A 21,345-nucleotide genomic window follows, 5' to 3' on the forward strand; every position below is an offset into this window, starting at 1 on the left:
TGTTGAAAAATAAAATTCTCTGGATATCCTTTGTTGAAAATAATTGATTTCAATACTACAGTACACAAAGAAACAGGTTTTAATATTTATCCAATAAAGATTAATCAAATAATGTTAATTCTTCTTTGAGATTTCTTTTGTTCTCTGCATATCCTTTTTTGAAATATGTCATTCTCTGCATATCCTTTGTTGACAATATTTTATTTAAAATACTCCAGTTCACGAACAAACAGTTTGCAATATTTATCCAATAAAGATTAATCAAATATTGTTAATGCTTTTTTCATATTTCTTTTATTCTCTGGATATCCTTTGTTGAAAAATGTCATTCTCTGCATATCCTTTGTTGAAATTACTTTATTTCAATACTCCAGTATTGGATGAATATTACAAGCTGTTTATTCAAGTACTGGAGTATTGAAATAAAGTATTTTCAACAAAGGATATGCAGAGTGACATTTTTCAACAAAGGATATCCAGAGAATAAAAGAAATATGAAAAAAGCATTAACAATACTTGATTAATCTTTATTGGATAAATATTGCAAACTGTTTGTTCGTGAACTGGAGTATTTTAAATAAAATATTGTCAACAAAGGATATGCAGAGAATGACATATTTCAAAAAAGGATATGCAGAGAACAAAAGAAATCTCAAAGAAGAATTAACATTATTTGATTAATCTTTATTGGATAAATATTAAAACCTGTTTCTTTGTGTACTGTAGTATTGAAATCAATTATTTTCAACAAAGGTGTTACGGTTACCCTTAGTCTCGCTGAGAGATGGACCGCTTAGTAGCCTGGATCCCTATTGCTAAAGAGGGGAGAAGCTGCTTTCCATAGTATTCTATATGAGTCTCGCAAATATAGAATAATCTCCCTTAGCTGTAGTACAGCTAGGATACCCTTCTGCCCACAAAAACGAGTCAACGCTGCGATTGAGGGACAACCAAGAACTGAGGACTGGGATGCCCAGCCTGCTTTTTATTTAGGTTACATGCACACAGGGCACTCCCAGGGGGGGAAGCATAAAATCCCCCATCACACATTTAGACAAAGCCCTTGGACAGGCCACCGCAGATAACAAGTACACACAAGAAAACAATTGAGTCCTTCTTATCACCTAGCAGTGAATGCTTATCACAAACTTAATTACAGTACACAATATGCTAGGAAACCTGCCTCAGAAAATAGTTTTCTCAAAACTGAACAGAGTTAACCCTTTATGAAATGATACTTGTTACGGTTTTCTTGGAGCCCTTCTTAGGCGCTGGCTTGCTGGTTCAGGCATTGCTGCTGGGAAATAAGCTCTTCACAACAAAATAACTAATGCTTCTGTAACAGTGCTCCCTTTCTGTGGAACACTCTGGCAGACACGGTCTGACCCCTTTTCGGGGCAGACTAAGGCTGTCCAGACCGCTGGTTATGCGGGGCTGAGGTCTGTTTGTCTGGACAACCCGTCGGCGTTGCCATTCTGTTTCCCAGGTCTGTAAGTAATGGTGAAATTGAAGGGTTGCAACGATAAGCTCCAACGTAATAGCCTGCCGTTATCTCCAGAGACCCGGTTCAGCCACACCAACGGGTTATGGTCGGTGACCAGAGTGAACTCCTGACCATATAAATAGGGAGTCAATTTCTTTAATGCCCACACCAAAGCCAAACACTCCTTTTCGACCGCTGCATAGCTGACTTCGCGGGGCAGGAGCTTCCGGCTGATGTAGGCAACTGGATGCTCCCCTCCATCTTCGCCTACTTGGCTGAGGACAGCTCCCAGCCCGAACATGGAAGCGTCTGTATGGACGATAAAACGTTTGTTAAGGGCTGGGGCCGCCAAGACAGGAGCGTTAATTAGAGCATTTTTGAGAGCCTGGAAAGCCGTTTCACAGTGGGGAGACCACAGGACCTGTCGAGGTAAGTTCTTCTTGGTCAAGTCAGTCAGGGGTTTGGCAAGTGTGCTGTAGTCTGGTACGAACCGTCTATAGTACCCTGCCGTGCCCAGGAAGGCTAGGACCTGAGTCTTAGTGATGGGGGTGGGCCAATTGGCGACAGCTTCTATTTTGGCCGGCTCTGGTCGCTGCTTTCCACACCCCACCCGGTGACCCAGGTACTGTACCTCGGCCATCCCAAAGTGGCATTTTTCTGGCTTCAGAGTCAGGCCAGCAGCCCGGATCTGATCCAGAACCATTCCCACATGAGCTAAGTGGTCCTCCCAGGACTCACTGTGGATCGCTATGTCGTCCAGGTAGGCGCAAGCAAAACTCTGGAAGCCATCCAGGAGCCTATCCACCAAGCGCTGGAATGTAGCTGGGGCATTCTTCATCCCAAACGGCATTACCCTAAACTGATATAAGCCGAATGGGGTGACGAATGCCGACTTGGGGATAGCCTCCGGGGCCAGGGGAATCTGCCAGTAACCTTTGCAGAGGTCAATAGTGGTCAGGTAATTTCCCCTGGCTATACGATCGAGTAGCTCGTCTACCCTGGGCATAGGGTAAGCGTCCGTCACGGTATTTTCATTGAGCCTCCGATAGTCTACACAGAACCGGGTGGTCCCATCTTTCTTGGGCACCAAGACAACTGGGGAGGCCCATGGACTATCGGAGGGCTCAATTACCCTGAGCTGGAGCATCTCATCGATCTCCTTCTTCATTCCTGTCCTAACTGCTTCGGGGATTCGGTACGGAGCCTGGCGCAAGGGAGCTTGTCCCGGAGTATCTACCTGGTGGGTGGTTAAAGTAGTGTACCCTGGCTTCGGGGAGAAGGTGAGGTGTTTGGACTGGAGGAGTTGGTTGAGCTGCTCCCTTTCAGTGGGGCTAAGTCGGTCCCCTATCTGAACCTGCGCCACTATACCTGTGGGGAGACTCTTTTCTAATAGGTCTGGAATGGGTAAACTGTCGGGGTCTTCCTGAGGGGAACAACATACGGCCGTCACGTTCTCTGGTCGCTCAAAATATTCCTTGAGCATGTTTACATGGAATGTCTTTCTAAGATTGTTGTCATGGCAGCTAGCTATCACATAAGTGGTGTCTCCCCTTTTCTCTACGATCTGGTAGGGACCCTGCCAGGACGCCTGCAATTTGTCTGTCTTCACCGGCTTAAGTACTAACACCTTTTGTCCTATGGTGAAGATTCTCTTTCGGGCCCCCCGATCGTACCATACTTTCTGTCTTCTCTGGGCCAACTGGAGATTAGCCCGCACGGATTTGGCTAATTGCTCCATTCGGTCCCTGAGTTCCAGCACGTATGGCACAATGGGGACACCGTCAGCCTCCATCTCTCCCTCCCAGTGCTCCCGGATCAGGTTTAGGGGTCCCCGTACCTTTCTTCCGTAGAGCAACTCGAAGGGAGAGAACCCTGTCGTTTCCTGGGGCACCTCCCGATAAGCAAATAGGAGGTGTGGCAGGAAGCGTTCCCAGTCTCGGTATTCCTGAGTGAACGTCTTGAGCATTTGCTTGAGGGTCCCATTGAACCTCTCACACAGCCCGTTCGTCTGGGGGTGGTATGGGGAGCTCAGGAGGGACTTAATTTTGCAAACCTGCCAGAGTTGTTGGGTTAATTCAGCCGTAAATTGGGTGCCTCTGTCGGATAGGATTTCTTTTGGAAATCCTACCCGGGAGAACACCTGTACTAGTGCATTCGCTACCGTATCCGCTTGTATGTTGGATAGGGCGACAGCCTCTGGGTACCTGGTAGCGTAGTCCACTACGGTAAGAATGTAGCGCTTACCGGAGGGACTAGGGGTAGCCAGTGGTCCCACTAGGTCAATAGCAACCCGGCTGAAGGGTTCCTCTACAATGGGCATATTTACTAGCTGGGCTTTAGGGTGATCGCCTCGCCTTCCTACTCGTTGACACACATCGCAGGTGTTACAGTAAGTTCTAACGTCAGCGTGCACCCCTGGCCAAAAGAACGTGTGAGTAATGCGGTGTAGGGTACGGGTAACGGCTAGGTGGCCTGCTAAGGGGATGTCGTGGCCTATTTTGAGGATTTCTTGACGGTATTTGTGGGGCACTACCAGCTGTCGCCTACGCTGTCCCCTTTTCTCTGTCCAGCGGTATAGTTTCCCTTTTTCCCATAAGAATGTTTCGTTATCTGCCCCGCCCCCTCCGGTCTCTGCTCGTTCCCGGTACTTTTGTAAGGTCGGGTCAATCTTAGACTCTGCCTCGAAAGCATCTGGGGTGTCCCAGGGTATGGGGCCTAACCTGTCAGGCAAGGTCGGGGTAGGTCTTACCTGTGTCTCCCTCACTGGTGAGAGCTCTCGCTCTGTCCGGGCTTGGGCCCGTGTAGTCACTGGGTCCGCCTCGTTGTTGCATACTGGAGCATAGGCAGAAGTCATGGGGCCCAAATCGTTGCCCAGTAGTACTTCGGCAGGTAAATTATCCATTAGGCCCACGTTCACAGCCCCCTTTCCCGCTCCCCAATCAAGATGCACTTTAGCTGTTGGAATTTTGTACACATCCCCCCCCGCCACTCTAACGGCCACAGTCTGTCCGGATCGCTTGTGCTCTGGCACCAAATGACTCTGTACCAGCGTGATAGTAGCCCCTGTGTCTCGCAATCCCTCGGTAGATCGCCCCTCGAGCCATACCCTCTGCCGATGGTGCTGGCGGTTATCTGAGGCAGCATATACAGGGTCTGCCTCGTGAAGCGGCCCCACATATCCCTCCATAGGGGCCTCTTGGTTAACACAGAGGGCCCGGGCCGGACGATAGGACCCAGAGGGGTAATTGTAATTCCTGGGTGTCTGGTGCGTATTAAGGGGGCAGCTAGCCATGAAATGCCCTGGTTGCTTGCATCGGTGGCAAGTCGGTCTGTGACGCTCAGAGCTGTTATTGGGTGGCCCTGAGTATCGGACGGGCCCTGTGGGCACCGGGGCTCGGAATTCAGCACGAGGGGGTGCACGGTAAACCTCTCTGGGTTCGACCCGTGCTGGAGCTCGGTAGTTCATGGGTTCGTGAAGACGGGAGTCATAATGTTCATCAGCCAATTTGGCTGCTTCTTCTAAGGTAGAAGGCCGCCTGTCTCGCAGCCATTCCTTCCCTTGCTGTTCCATGCCATTATAAAAATGTTCTAAGAGAAACAATTGTAAAATTTCCTCCCCAGTCACCGCTTTACTTCCGCTCAGCCAGTGATTTGCCGCTCTCCGCATTCGGTGCGCCCATTCCATATGGGTATCGTTAGGCTTCTTTTCCGTGCCCCGAAACTGTCGGCGATACGTGTCCGGAGTTACAGCGTACCGTCGCAACAGTGTCTCCTTAACTAGCTCATACTGTGTCACTTCCTTAGCACCCAGAGTACGAAAGGCTTCCAGGGCTCGCCCGGATAGTTTCCCAGACAATATCGTGGGCCACTCTCTGTTGGGAATCTGGTGCAGGGCACATTGCCTTTCGAAGTCCGCCAAATATTCATCAATCCCTGTCTCGCTCTCTAGAAAGGGTCGAAATGCCGTATAGGGTATCTTGGGCCTCCCAGCATTTTCGACAGGGATGATTACCTGCGGGGCTACAGCATTGCGGTGTGCGTTCGCTAGGTTGAGTTCGTGGGCTCGAGTCTCTCGTATATCCTCGTCCGCCTCCGCCATCAACTGCTGTACCAATTCCATGGAGGGGTTCGGCCCGTATAATGAGAGCCTTTCCCGAACAATCCTGGTTTTTTCGTCACTAATCGTGGTCGGTGTTTCCGCCATTGTGAAGCTCTGATCCAGTTCGTTCAATTCTGCGATCAGCTCTCTCCTCGGCCGGTTGCTGGCGTACCCCCCTCTGCTTTCAAGTAAATCCTTTAGGGTTGTACGCTTCAATTTTTCGTAAGCGCTCTCCATCCGTTCTGTACCTCTCCTAGGAAATCCAGGAAAATCCCGCCGCTGCCGCCAAATGTTACGGTTACCCTTAGTCTCGCTGAGAGATGGACCGCTTAGTAGCCTGGATCCCTATTGCTAAAGAGGGGAGAAGCTGCTTTCCATAGTATTCTATATGAGTCTCGCAAATATAGAATAATCTCCCTTAGCTGTAGTACAGCTAGGATACCCTTCTGCCCACAAAAACGAGTCAACGCTGCGATTGAGGGACAACCAAGAACTGAGGACTGGGATGCCCAGCCTGCTTTTTATTTAGGTTACATGCACACAGGGCACTCCCAGGGGGGGAAGCATAAAATCCCCCATCACACATTTAGACAAAGCCCTTGGACAGGCCACCGCAGATAACAAGTACACACAAGAAAACAATTGAGTCCTTCTTATCACCTAGCAGTGAATGCTTATCACAAACTTAATTACAGTACACAATATGCTAGGAAACCTGCCTCAGAAAATAGTTTTCTCAAAACTGAACAGAGTTAACCCTTTATGAAATGATACTTGTTACGGTTTTCTTGGAGCCCTTCTTAGGCGCTGGCTTGCTGGTTCAGGCATTGCTGCTGGGAAATAAGCTCTTCACAACAAAATAACTAATGCTTCTGTAACAAAAGGATATCCAGAGAATTTTATTTTTCAACAAAGGATATTCAGAGAAAGAAATATGAAAGAATCACTTACATTATTTTGATGAATTTTTATTGGATGATATAACAACCTGTTTCATTTGTTTGCATCAGTAAATGTTTTGTCTATTAACATGGAGCACAATGAATTTGAGCTGTAAAGAAATATAACAACCTGTTTCTTTAAACGTGTTTTTTCAGCAGTAAATGCTGTTTTTATTAACAAGGAGCAGCACAATGAATTGTAGGCTATAATGAAATATAATGACATGCACGATGCTTTACAGCAGTACGAGTAGTTGCGGTGGGGGCGGAGTTCAGAATTTTGCCGAGTCGGCTAATAAACAGGCTTTTCATGAGCGCGCCATTTGGGATAGAAAATCCTACGCATGCGCTATAGAAAGGGCTTGTAAATTTCACAGGGCTAAATATTTCAGCAGTGACGTATGCGGCCAGGTATGCGATGACGCTGGCACGCATGCGCATTAGATGAAATATGTGTGCAACAGCTGATGAAACAGAACACCGGTCCCCCCCTCTCTACTTTAGCCCGCGCCCAGGCTGGAAACATGTGTTGTGAATGTGTGCACAGCGCTAGCTTGTTTTCATGTTTAGGAGGCCCTTGATGTGTGAGTGTAATAAGGCTGATTATTTTACCATTATCGTGTATTGTTAGTTCTTGTGGGAACGATACTGAAATGTAGTGCATTTCATTGCTTGTCTTCTGAGTTCACCTCAAGAACATGTTCATTGTGGATATTAATTTCCATAACCTTAACCATTTGGCTGCCGATGTTGTGTCTAATGGTTAAGGTTATGGAAATTAATATCCACAATGAACATGTTCTTCAGGTGAACTCAGAAGACAAGCAATGAAATGCACTACATTTCAGTATCGTTCCCACAAGAACTAACAATACACGATAATGGTAAAATAATCAGCCTTATTACACTCACACATCAAGGGCCTCCTAAACATGAAAACAAGCTAGCGCTGTGCACACATTCACAACACATATTTCCAGCCTGGGCGCGGGCTTCAGTAGAGAGGGGGGGGACCGGCTCAGTTTTAATAGCTTTGAATGATTTCACTAAAGTAGACAGTGACACAACACCTAAACATGAAAACAAGCTAGCGCTGTGCACACATTCATAACACGTTTCCAGCCTGGGCGCGGGCTAAAGTAGAGAGGCGGGGGACCGGCTAAGTTTTAAGCAGTGCTTTGAATAATTTGCTGCCTGAGAGAGCGACTTTACCCCTTCTGCTTACCCATTGCCCTAATAAATGTAAAAAGAAAAACATGTCCTGGGGGATATGAATTGCGCATCCCTGGCTGCACTTACCTCTCAGTCAAAGGAACAGAAGCCGTTCTGGCGGCTAAAACTAACAAATTAAGATATAGCAGCATCTAAAAAAAGTATCAATTTAAAGTATCAATTTCATCAGCATCAGCCATTAGCCATTAATTTTAAAGTAAAAATGTGCCGGTTGCACTGCAGAAAAATAAAAAAAATCCTGTTGAAGAAAATTCTGTGCTTAACATAACTGGCAATTCTTTCTGCAGGCAGTCTCCACTTTCTGTGATATTATCGCAGATCGCACTATGTTCTGCCTTGGGGTTGGAGGGTAGTTAAAATCTTACAATTTTTTAAAATTAATCGATAATTTAATGCCCAAATATTTTGCATCTTTGAAAGGGAGGGATTGCAATGAATTCTTATTTTTACTTAACCAATAAATTTCTGATTTTAAGGAATTGACTTTGTAACCTGCAAAGGTCCCAAAGTCTTGTAATATTTGAGTTAAGACTGGTATATTCTTTTTTGTGTTAGATACTAATACTAATAGGTCATCAGCATATAGCAGTGTTGTTATTCTCCTTTTGCCCAACCTGATCCCAGCCAGTTCTTTCCTTAACTGTATAGCAAGGGGTTCCAATGCCAAGTTAAACAAATAGGGGGACAATGGGCAACCCTATCTTGATCCCTTATGTAAGGGAAAATAATCTGAAAGAGTGTCATTCACAATGACAGCCGCCGTAGATGAGTTATATATTGAACAAGTGAATTACAGAAAAGGACCCTCGACTCCATACTTTCTTAGTGCTGTAAACAAATGATCCCATATGGAGTCGAAGGCCTTTTCTGCATCAATTGAGACTATTGTATTCCTTATCTGATTGGTTTTGAAAAAAATTAAGTATTAACTGGAGTTTACGTAAGTTATGCAAAGAGTTTCTGCCTGGCATAAAGCCTACTTGATCTTTATGAATTAATGAGTCGACAAGGGATTTAAATCTATAAGCAATTATGGACATCAGTATTTTATAGTCGCTATTTAATAGCGAAATCGGTCTGTAAGAGCTGATCTCTTCTGGATTTTTATTTTTTTAAGGATTAAAGCTATAAGAGATGCAGCAAAATACTTTGACCATGGAATATTCTCAATAAAGTATTGATTAAATAAGGATGCTAACAGGGGTGCAATATCTTCAGAAAGGATCTTATACAACTACGCAGGAAGTTGATCTGGCCCTGCGGCCTTGTTTGCTGTCAATTTTTTTATTGCATTTGTTACCTCTAACACTGTAATATGCAAAATCAGTTCATCTAATCTAGACCTTTCTAACCTTGGGACCTGTATTATTCCCCATAAGTCATTTTTGATTTGCATTTTTACTGCAGTCTCTGCATATACTTCCTGAAAATACAAAAATATATCATTTTGAATTTCTTTAATATTGGTAATTCGGCCTGATAGGGTCTTAATGGGTCCAATTGTATCCCTCCTTTTTTTAATTTGGTTAGATTTGCTAGGAATTTCATCTTGTGCTACCTTTTGCGCTAAGAATATTTCTCTTTTCTTTTTAACTTTTTGGTAGGCTGTCCATAATACCCTTGAGGGGTCACTAATGTAAGAATTATATATATTATGCAACTGAGAAGCAAGTTCAATATCTCTAGACATGTATTTACGCTTTTGAACTACCAAGTATGCTTTGATTTTACCCCTTATCACAGCTTTAAAAGTCTCCCATAAAATTTCTAATTTGACCTCTGGTGTTGAATTGGTCTGAATAAAGTCTAACCATTTTATTCTTAGCCATGCCTTAAATTGGGTATTTGTGGTGAGATATCTGGGGAAGAAAAACCTATTAAAATTGCTTTCTTGTAAACTATTTATTTTAAGATTCAAAGTAATAATAGCGTGGTCTGATATAATTATTTCTTGTATTTCAGACTTCATCTCTAACCTTAACATTTTTCACTTACTAAAAAATAATCTATCCTAGACATTGTACGATGTGAGTGAGACTCACATGAAAATTTCCTCGTATCTGGGGTTTGCACCCGCCAAATGTCTTTAAGATATAATGAATTACAAAAATTCTTAAGTAATTTAACTTCCTGTTTACTGTTTCCATTTAATGAGGGTTTTAATCTATCTAATGTAGGATACCTGGCTAGATTAAAATCACCTGCAATAATCAAGTTATCTGAAAAACTGGATATCAATTTGTACTGTAGATTTGCCCAAAAGACTTTGTCTATTTTATTAGGGCCATATACATTACACAGTGTGAGCTTTGCTCCTGCTATTTCAAGTTGAACAATAAGATACCTTTCTTCTGGGTCTAAATACTTTCTTAAAGTTTTATATTGAAGTTTTTTGTGAAACAGGAGTGCAACTCCCTTTTTCCTGCTTACACAAGGAGTACCAACCACTTCTCCCACCCAATCATACTTAAGTTTACTTAATTCAGTCTCATTCAGGTGCGTTTCTTGTAGAAAAGCAATGTCAGTTTTGTGTCTTTTTAACTGTGCCAGGATTTTTTTGCGTTTTTGCGGTGATGTAATACCCCCAACATTCCAGGAGGCAAAATTAACCATGTGAACCATTTAAAAATATCAAAGGTTCATGGCACAGCAGACATACATGACCTAATGCTGCAACAATGGGAGCAGCGCAACACTGACCACTGACATCAGACAACGCAGAAACACTACACCTCAGGGTAAAAGACGTGACCACTGACATAACATACCTACCTACTGGCTAAGTAGGGATAAGACACAAAGACGCGAAGAACGCAATGACAGACCTGGGAAGTGAGGGACTACAAATCGTGCAGAATCAATCACCTGTAAAAATCCTTTCATGGGTGAGCCTATGACCCTTTTCCTTTTATTGGTGTTACACAGAGGTCACACATGGTTTCATCTTTTACATGAAACTTTATATTTGTTTGGTTACAAGCTAGTATTTTTACCATGTATCATTGATTATGTTTGTTTGGCCGTAGGGCCTATATGGACTCAGACTCTATAATGGAACTGTGAAACTTAGCAGTATCTATAACAATGGCACAAGTTGCCAAGGACAATAATGAGAAATTGGAGAAAAAAAAGTAAAGACTGGAAAACATATATGTGAAATTTATATGTTGTATACAAAGCTTGAGTTTTTCAATAAAATATATTTAAAAAAAAAAAAATATCAAAGGTTCAAGCCACCTTACCAAATATGTCAAAGTTCTAGGTATTAATGTCAGTGAAGAGAAGCAGGAGGAAGTGGGAGAGAGGAGGAAGAGGAGGAGGGGGAGGGAGAAAAAACCCCCCCAAAAAACAAACAAACCCTGTCCCTTCAAAATAAAAGAAATATTGAACAGCATCAAAATCTTTAGCCAAAGCCCATTCCATAGGCAGCTTATTCTCCTAATCCATGTATACATGTCTGTAGTAATTTAAAACAACAGTTTTGTAAATCATCATTTCAAAGTGGGATGGTTTTCACCTTTGCAAATTCCCTGACTTCCTCAGAAGTATTAAGAATCTTATTTTCACCATCTGTTAATATCTTAATTTTTGCGGGGTAAATAACCGTGGCTTTTATGCCTGCCTGTATTAGCTTTGTACATAAGGGAGTCATTTCTCTTCGTTTTTGAGATGTCTCGGCTGAGAAGTCTTGAAACATTAACACAGATTTGCCTTCCATTATTAATGGGGCCTTCTGTCTATAATATTGCATAAGCTTAACCTTGTCCTGAAAATTGAGGAACCTGGCTATAATCGGACTAGTCTTGATTGTTCCATCTGGTAGTGTTTTTAAAGGACCCAGTCGGTATGCCCTCTCAACTGCTAATGGTAGTACAGATATGAAACATTAATCTGCATGGGATAATAATCCAATGTAGATACAATTGTGCGAGAACCACATATATCTATGTATGTGATGTTGAGCGGATGGCTGAAGAAGGAAATTGATAGACATGTGCGATTCGTTTCGGATTTATTCGGAAAATTCGGTAAATTCGGAGATTCGGAACGATTCGAATTTCCGAATTAAAATACTTCCGAATCTACCGAATTAATCCGAAATAGCTGCCGTATCGCCGAATAAATCCGAATTAGCTCGGTAAAATTCGGCATTCTCCCATAGGAAACAATGTGGCAGTTTCGGCTAAAAAAAAAACTAACACCGCAGCCCCATTGTTTCCTATGGGGAAATACTAAGTCTGCACCTAACACCCTAACATGTACCCCGAGTCTTTGAACACCCCTAATCTAACACTTATTAACCCCTAACCTGCCGCCCCCGCTATCGCCGACACCTGCATTATCTTATTAACCCCTAATCTGCCGCTCCGGACACCGCCGCCACCTACGTTATCCCTATGTACCCCTAATCTTCTGCCCCTAACACCACCAACCCCTATATTATATTTATTAACCCCTAATCTGCCCCCCCAACGTCGCCGCAACCTAACTACAATTATTAACCCCTAATCTGCCGACCGGATATCGCCGCCACTATAATAAATGTATTAACCCCTAAACCGCCGCACTCCCGCCTCGCAAACACTATAATAAATTTAATTAACCCCTAATCTGCCTCCCCAACGTCGCCGCAATCTAACTACAAGTATTAACCCCTAATCTGCCGACCGGACATCGCCGCCACCTACATTATAGCTATTAACCCCTAATCTGCTGTCCCTAACATCGCCGACCCCTACATTATAGTTATTAACCCCTAATCTGCCCCCCCCAACGTCGCCGCAATCTAACTACAAGTATTAACCCCTAATCTGCCGACCGGACATCGCTGCCACCTACATTATAGCTATTAACCCCTAATCTGCTGTCCCTAACATCGCCGACCCCTACATTATAGTTATTAACCCCTAATCTGCCCCCCCCAACGTCGCCGCAATCTAACTACAAGTATTAACCCCTAATCTGCCGACCGGACATCGCCGCCACCTACATTATAGCTATTAACCCCTAATCTGCTGTCCCTAACATCGCCGACCCCTACATTATAGTTATTAACCCCTAATCTGCCACCCCCCAACGTCACCGCAATCTAACTACAAGTATTAACCCCTAATCTGCCAACCGGACATCGCCGCCACTATAATAAAACATAATTTATGTAAGAACTTACCTGATAAATTCATTTCTTTCATATTGGCAAGAGTCCATGAGCTAGTGACATATGGGATATACAATCCTACCAGGAGGGGCAAAGTTTCCCAAACCTCAAAATGCCTATAAAAATACACCCCTCACCACACCCACAATTCAGTTTAACGAATAGCCAAGCAGTGGGGTGATAAGAAAGGAGTAGAAAGCATCAACAAAGGAAATTTGGAAATAATTGTGCTTTATACAAAAAATCATAACCACCATAAAAAGGGTGGGCCTCATGGACTCTTGCCAATATGAAAGAAATGAATTTATCAGGTAAGTTCTTACATAAATTATGTTTTCTGTCATGTAATTGGCAAGAGTCCATGAGCTAGTGACATATGGGATATCAATACCCAAGATGTGGAGTCTTCCACTCAAGAGTCACTAGAGAGGGAGGGAATAAAATAAAAACAGCCATATTACGCTGAAAAAACAATCCACAACCCAAAAAATAAGTTATTTTCACTTTGAAAAGAAAAAAACTTAAATCAAAAGCAGAAGAATCAAACTGAAACAGCTGCCTGAAGAACTTTTCTACCAAAAACTGCTTCCGAAGAAGCAAATGCATCAAAATGGTAGAATTTAGTAAATGTATGCAAAGAGGACCAAGTGGCTGCTTTGCAAATCTGATCGACTGAAGCTTCATTCTTAAAAGCCCATGAAGTAGAGACTGATCTAGTAGAATGAGCTGTAATTCTCTGAGGTGGGGTTTGACCCGACTCCAAATAAGCTTGATGAATCAAAAGTTTCAACCAAGAAGCCAAGGAAACAGCAGAAGCTTTCTGACCTTTCCTAGGACCAGAAAATAAAACAAATAGACTAGAAGTCTTCCTGAAATATTTAGTAGCTTCCACATAATATTTCAAAGCTCTTACCACATCCAAAGAATGTAAGGATCTCTTCAAAGAATTCTTAGGATTAGGACATAAAGAAGGGACAACAATTTCTCTACTAATGTTGTTAGAATTCACAACCTTAGGTAAAAATTGAAAAGAAGTCCGCAAAACTGCCTTATCCTGATGAAAAATCAGAAAAGGAGACTCACAAGAAAGAGCAGATAGCTCAGAAACTCTTCTAGCAGAAGAGATAGCCAAAAGGAACAACACTTTCCAGGAAAGTAGTTTAATATCCAAAGAATGCATAGGTTCAAAAGGAGGAGCCTGTAAAGCCCTCAGAACCAAATTAAGACTCCAAGGAGGAGAAATTGACTTAATGACAGGCTTAATACGAACTAAAGCCTGTACAAAACAGTGTATATCAGGAAGTATAGCAATTTTTCTGTGAAATAAAACAGAAAGAGCTGAGATTTGTCCTTTCAAGGAACTTGCAGACAAACCTTTATCCAGACCATCCTGAAGAAACTGCAAAATTCTAGGAATTCTAAAAGAATGCCAGGAGAATTTATGAGAAGAACACCATGAAATGTAAGCCTTCCAAACTCTATAATAAATCTTCCTAGAGACAGATTTACGAGCTTGATGGAAAAACGGACCTTGAGATAGTAGGTCCGGCCGTAATGGAAGTGGCCAAGGCGGGCAACTGGACATCCGAACCAGATCCGCATACCAAAACCTGTGTGGCCATGCTGGAGCCACCAGCAACACAAAAGACTGTTCCATGATGATTTTGGAAATCACTCTTGGAAGAAGAACTAGAGGCGGGAAGATGTAATCAGGTTGATAACACCAAGGAAGTGTCAGCGCATCCACTGCTTCCGCCTGAACATCCCTGGACCTGGACAGGTATCTGGGAAGTTTCTTGTTTAGATGAGAAGCCATGAGATCTATCTCTGGAAGCCCCCACATCTGAACAATCTGAGAAAACACATCTGGATGGAGAGACCACTCCCCTGGATGTAAAGTCTGGCGGCTGAGATAATCCGCCTCCCAATTGTCTACACCTGGGATATGTACCGCAGAGATTAGACAGGAGCTGGATTCCGCCCAAGCAAGTATCCGAGATACTTCTTTCATAGCTTGGGGACTGCGAGTCCCACCCTGATGATTGACATAAGCCACAGTTGTGATATTGTCTGTCTGAAAACAAATGAACGGTTCTCTCTTTAGTAGAGGCCAGAACTGAAGAGCCCTGAGAATTGCACGGAGTTCTAAAATATTTATTGGTAATCTCGCCTCTTGAGATTTCCAAACCCCTTGTGCTGTCAGAGACCCCTTAACAGCTCCCCAACCTGAAAGACTCGCATCTGTTGTGATCACAATCCAGGTTGGGCGAACAAAAGAAGCCCCTTGAACCAAACGATGGTGATCTATCCACCATGTCAGAGAGTGTCGTACATTGGGATTCAAGGATATTAATTGTGATATCTTTGTATAATCCCTGCACCATTGATTCAGCATACAAAGCTGTAGAGGTCTCATGTGAAAAACGAGCAAAGGGGATTGCGTCCGATGCTGCAGTCATGAGACCTAAAACTTCCATGCACATAGCCACTGAAGGGAATGACTGAGACTGAAGGCGCCGGCAGGCTGCAACCAATTTTAAACGTCTCTTGTCAGAGACAGAGTCATGGACACTGAATCTATCTGGAAACCTAAAAAGGTGACCCTTGTCTGAGGAATCAAGAAACTTTTTGGTAAATTGATCCTCCAACCATGTTTCCGAAGAAACAACACTAGTTGATTCGTGTGAGATTCTGAAGTATGTAATGACTGAGCTAGTACCAAGATATCGTCCAAATAAGGAAACACCGCAATACCCTGTTCTCCGATTACAGATAGTAGGGCACCCAGAACCTTTGAAAAGATTCTTGGAGCTGTTGCTAGGCCACATGGAAGAGCAACAAATTGGTAATGCTTGTCTAGAAAAGAGAATCTCAGAAACTGATAGTGTTCTGGATGAATCGGAATATGAAGGTATGCATCCTGCAAGTCTATTGTGGACATATAATGACCTTGCTGAACAAAAGGCAGAATAGTCCTTATAGTCACCATCTTGAAAGTTGGTACTCTTACATAACGATTCAAAATTTTCAGATCCAGAACTGGTCTGAACAAATTTTCTTTCTTTGGTACAATGAATAGGTTTGAATAAAACCCCAAACCTTGTTCCTGAAGAGGAACTGGCATGATTACCCCTGAAGACTCCAGATCTGAAACACACTTCAGAAAAGCCAGAGCTTTTACTGGATTTACAGGAATGTGTGATAGAAAAAATCTTCTCACAGGAGGTCTTACTTTGAATCCTATTCGATACCCTTGAGAGACAATGCTCTGAATCCAATGATTTTGGACAGATTTTATCCAAAAATCCTTGAAAAACCTTAATCTGCCCCCTACCAGCTGAGCTGGAATGGTGGCCGCACCTTCATGCGGATTTAGGGGCAGACTTTGGTTTCCTAAATGGCTTGGATTTATTCCAATTTGAGGAAGGCTTCCAACTGGAAGCAGATTCCTTGGAAGGAGGATTGAGTTTTTGTTCCTTATTCTGACGAAAGGAACGAAAACGGTTAGAAGCCTTAGATTTACCCTTAGGTTTTTTATCCTGAGGCAAAGAAACTCCTTTTCCTCCAGTGATAGTTGAAATAATAGAATCCAACTGAGAACCAAATAAATTATTACCTTGGAAAGAAAGAGATAGTAATCTAGATTTAGATGTCATATCAGCATTCCAAGATTTAAGCCACAAAGCTCTTCTAGGTAATACAGCTAAAGACATGGATCTAACATCAATTTTGATAATATCAAAAATGGCATCACAAATAAAATGATTAGCATGTTGCAGTAAGCGAACAATGCTAGATATGTCAGAATCCAATTCATGTTGCGCTAAATTTTCCAACCAGAAAGTTGATGCGGCTGCAACATCAAACAAAGAAATAGCAGGTCTGAGAAGATGACCTGAATATAAATAGGCCTTCCTTAGATAAGATTCAAGCTTCCTATCTAAAGGATCCTTAAAGGAAGTGCTATCTTCCATAGGAATAGTGGTACGTTTAGCAAGAGTAGAAATAGCCCCATCAACTTTGGGGATCTTTTCCCAAAACTCTATAGATTTTGCTGGTAAAGGATACAATCTCTTAAACCTTGAAGAAGGAACAAAGGAAGTAGCTGGCTTACTCCATTCCCTAGAAATCATATCAGAAATAGCCCCAGGAATGGGAAAAACACCTGGGGAAACCACAGGAGGTTTAAAAACAGCATTTAAACGTTTATTAGACTGAACGTCAATAGGACTGGTTACCTCAATATCCAAAGTAATTAACACTTCTTTTAATAAAGAACGCATATACTCTATTTTAAATAAATAAGTAGATTTGTCAGTGTCAATATCTGAGGAAGGATCTTCTGTCTCAGATAGATCCTCATCAGAAGAGGATGAATTATTATTTTGTTGGTCATTTGAAATTTCATCAGCTAAATGAGAAGTTTTAAAAGACCTTTTACGTTTATTAGAAGGTGGAAATGCAGACAAAGCCTTCATAATAGATTCAGAAACAAATTCTTTGAAATTTACAGGTATATCATGCACATTAGAAGTTGAAGGAACTGCAACTGGCAATGTACTATTACTGATAGAAAAACTATCTGCATTAAAAGTTTATCATGACAACTATTACAAATGACATTCGGTGGAATAATTTCTACAATTTTGCAACAAATGCTCTTAGCTTTGGTAGAACCGACGTCAGGCAGCAATGTTCCAGCAGAAACTTCAGAGACAGGATCGGATTGGGACATCTTGCTCAATTTAAAAGAAAAAACAACATATAAAGCAAAATTATCTATTTCCTTAAATGACAGTTTCAGGAATGGGAAAAAATGCAAAAGCATAGGCCTCTTGATAGAAAAGAAAGCAGGAGGCAAACAATGGGGTATTGAAATAATGAAGAAAAATTGGCGCCAAATATGACGCACAGCGTAACGTGAACTTTTTTTTTGGAGCCAAAAATGACCGGAAATGACACACTTGCGTCACTAATGACGCCGCCGTGTGAAAAGTCTCGACGTCACGTATGACGCCGGAAATGACGAAGTTGCGTCAAAAACGTAATTTCCCACGCAAAAAGTTTGCGCCAAAAAAGACGCAATAAAGTCTAAGATTTGACGCACCCGCGGGCCTAATACCCGCAAATGCAAAAGTAGTCAAATTGAAAAAAGACTAAACCCCAGGTATGAAACAAATTTCTTAAAGTGTTTATATTCCCAAATATGAAACTGACAGTCTGCAGAAGGAAATACATGAACCTGACTCATGGCAAATATAAGGACAATACATATAGTTAGAACTTTATATAATTTGCATAAAGTGCCAAACCATAGCTGAGAGTGTCTTAAGTAAATGAAAACATACTTACCAAAAGACACCCATCCACATATAGCAGATAGCCAAACCAGTACTAAAACAGTTCTCTAGTAGAGGTAATGGTAAATTTGAGAGTATATCGTCGATCTGAAAAGGGAGGTAGGAGATGAATCTCTACGACCGATAACAAAGAACCCATGATAAAAAGACCCCCGTTAGGAAAATCATCGTATTCAATAGGTGATACTCCCTTCACGTCCCTCTGACATTCGCTGTACTCTGAGAGGAATCGGGCTTCAACAATGCTGAGAAGCGCATATCAACGTAGAAATCTTAGCACAAACTTACTTCACCACCTCCATAGGAGGCAAAGTTTGTAAAACTGAATTGTGGGTGTGGTGATGGGTGTATTTATAGGCATTTTGAGGTTTGGGAAACTTTGCCCCTCCTGGTAGGATTGTATATCCCATATGTCACTAGCTCATGGACTCTTGCCAATTACATGAAAGAAATGTATTAACCCCTAAACTGCCGCACTCCCGCCTCGCAAACACTATAATAAATTTTATTAACCCCTAATCTGCCCTCCCTAACATCGCCGCCACCTACCTACAATTATTAACCCCTAATCTCCCGTCCCCACCATCGCCGCTACTATAATAAAGTTATTAACCCCTAAACCTAAGTCTAACCCTAATCCTAACACCCCCCTTAGTTAAATATATTTTTAATTTAATGAAATAAATTTACTATAATTAAATAAATGAATCCTATTTAAATCTAAATACTTACCTGTAAAATAAACTCTAATATAGCTACAATATAACTAATAGTTACATTGTAGCTATTTTAGGATTTATATTTATTTTACAGGCAACTTTGTATTTATTTTAACTAGGTACAATAGTTATTAAATAGTTAATAACTATTTAATAACTACCTAGCTAAAATAAATACAAATTTACCTGTAAAATAAATCCTAACCTAAGTTACAATTACACCTAACACTACACTATCATTAAATTAATTAAATTAATTAATCATATTTAAAACTAAATACTTACCTATAAAATAAACCCTAATATAGCTGCAATATAAACAATAATTACATTGTAGCTATCTTAGGATTTATATTTATTTTACAGGCAATTTTGTATTTATTTTAACTAGGTACAATAGCTATTAAATAGTTATTGACTATTTAATAGCTACCTAGTTAAAATAATTACAAAATTACCTGTAAAATAAATCCTAACCTAAGTTACAATTAAACCTAACACTACACTATCATTAAATAAATTAACTACAAGAACCTACAATTAAATACAATTAAATAAACTAAACTACAAAAAAAAACACTAAATTACAAAAAAACAAACACTAAATTACAAAAAAAAAATTAAGAATTTTAAACTAATTACACCAAATCTAAGCCCCCTAATAAAATAACAAAGCCCCCCAAAATAAAAAAAATGCCCTACCCTATACTAAATTACAAAAGTTAACAGCTCTATTACCTTACCAGCCCTTAAAAGGGCCTTTTGCGGGGCATGCCCCAAAGAAAACAGCTCTTTTGCCTGTAAAAAAAAAAACACAATACCACCTCCCAACATTACAACCCACCACCCACATACCCCTACTCTAACCCAAACCCCCCTTAAATAAACCTAACACTACCCCCCTGAAGATCTCCCTACCTTGAGTCGTGTTCACCCAGCCAGGCCGAAGTCTTCATCCGATGGGGCAGAAGAGGACATCCAGACCGGCAGAAGTCTTCATCCAAGCGGGGCAAGAAGAGGTCTTCCATCCATCAGAAAAGTACCAAAAAACAAACAAACACTAAATTATCAAAAATAATAAAATATTACAAGAATTTTAAACTAATTACACCTAACCTAAGCCCCTACTACCTATTAATATAGCTACAATATAACTAATAGTTACATTGTAGCTATTTTAGGATTTATATTTATTTTACAGGCAACTTTGTATTTATTTTAACTAGGTACAATAGTTATTAAATAGTTAATAACTATTTAATAACTACCTAGCTAAAATAAATACAAATTTACCTGTAAAATAAATCCTAACCTAAGTTACAATTAAACCTAACACTACACTATCATTAAATAATTTAAATAAATTAACTACAAGTACCTACAATTAAATACAATTAAATAAACTAAACTAAAGTACAAAAAAACCCCTACTAAATTACAAAAAATAAAAAAATATTACAAGAATTTTAAACTAATTACACCTAATCTAAGCCCCCTAATAAAATAAAAAAAAAACCAAAATAAAAAAAATGCCCTACCCTATACTAAATTACAAAAGTTAACAGCTCTATTACCTTACCAGCCCTTAAAAGGGCCTTTTGCGGGGCATGCCCCAAAGAAAACAGCTCTTTTGCCTGTAAAAAAAAACACAATACCCCCCCCCCACATTACAACCCACCACCCACATACCCCTACTCTAACCCAAACCCCCCTTAAATAAACCTAACACTACCCCCCTGAAGATCTCCCTACCTTGAGACGTGTTCACCCAGCCGGGCCGAAGTATTCATCCGATGGGGCAGAAGAGGACATCCAGACCGGCAGAAGTCTTCATCCAAGCGGGGCAAGAAGAGGTCTTCCATCCATCAGACGTCTTCATCCAGGCGGCATCTTCTATCTTCATCCATCCGGAGCAGAGCGGCAGCATCCTGAAGACATCCGACGCGGAGCATCCTCTTCTTTCTTGATCCGACGACTAAATGACGGTACCTTTAAGTGACGTCATCCGAGATGGCGTCCCTTGAATTCCGATTGGCTGATAGGATTCTATCAGCCAATCGGAATTAAGGTAGGAAAAATCGGATTGGCTGATCGGAACAGCCAATAGAATGCAAGCTCAATCTGATTGGCTGATTGGATCAGCCAATCGGATTGAACTTGAATCTGATTGGCTGATTGAATAAGCCAATCAGATTTTTCCTACCTTAATTCCGATTGGCTGATCGAATCCTATCAGCCAATCGGAATTCAAGGGACGCCATTTCGGATGGCGTCACTTAAAAGGTACCGTCATTTAGTTGTCGGATCAAGAAAGAAGAGGATGCTCCGCGTCGGATGTCTTCAGGATGCTGC

The 21,345-nt window shown here is 41.5% G+C and overlaps 1 protein-coding gene across 3 annotated transcripts in view; it reads right to left on the reverse strand.

Annotated features, from left to right (window-relative positions):
• Window positions 1-21,345, reverse strand: part of LOC128660046 (oocyte zinc finger protein XlCOF6-like) — a 325,836-nt gene that overhangs the window by 41,793 nt on the left and 262,698 nt on the right. Inside the window, exon 1 of one of the 3 annotated variants that reach the window (XR_008402502.1) lies at window positions 19,912-20,162. The exons of 1 other annotated variant lie outside the window; for it this stretch is intronic. The gene's annotated coding sequence lies outside the window, so the exon portion shown is untranslated. Of the gene's footprint in view, window positions 1-19,911; window positions 20,163-21,345 lie in introns of those variants that run through there. One more of the 3 variants, XM_053713642.1, reaches the window with a different exon arrangement.

Source organism: Bombina bombina, chromosome 5 (assembly GCF_027579735.1).
Source record: "Bombina bombina isolate aBomBom1 chromosome 5, aBomBom1.pri, whole genome shotgun sequence".
NCBI lineage: Eukaryota > Metazoa > Chordata > Amphibia > Anura > Bombinatoridae > Bombina > Bombina bombina.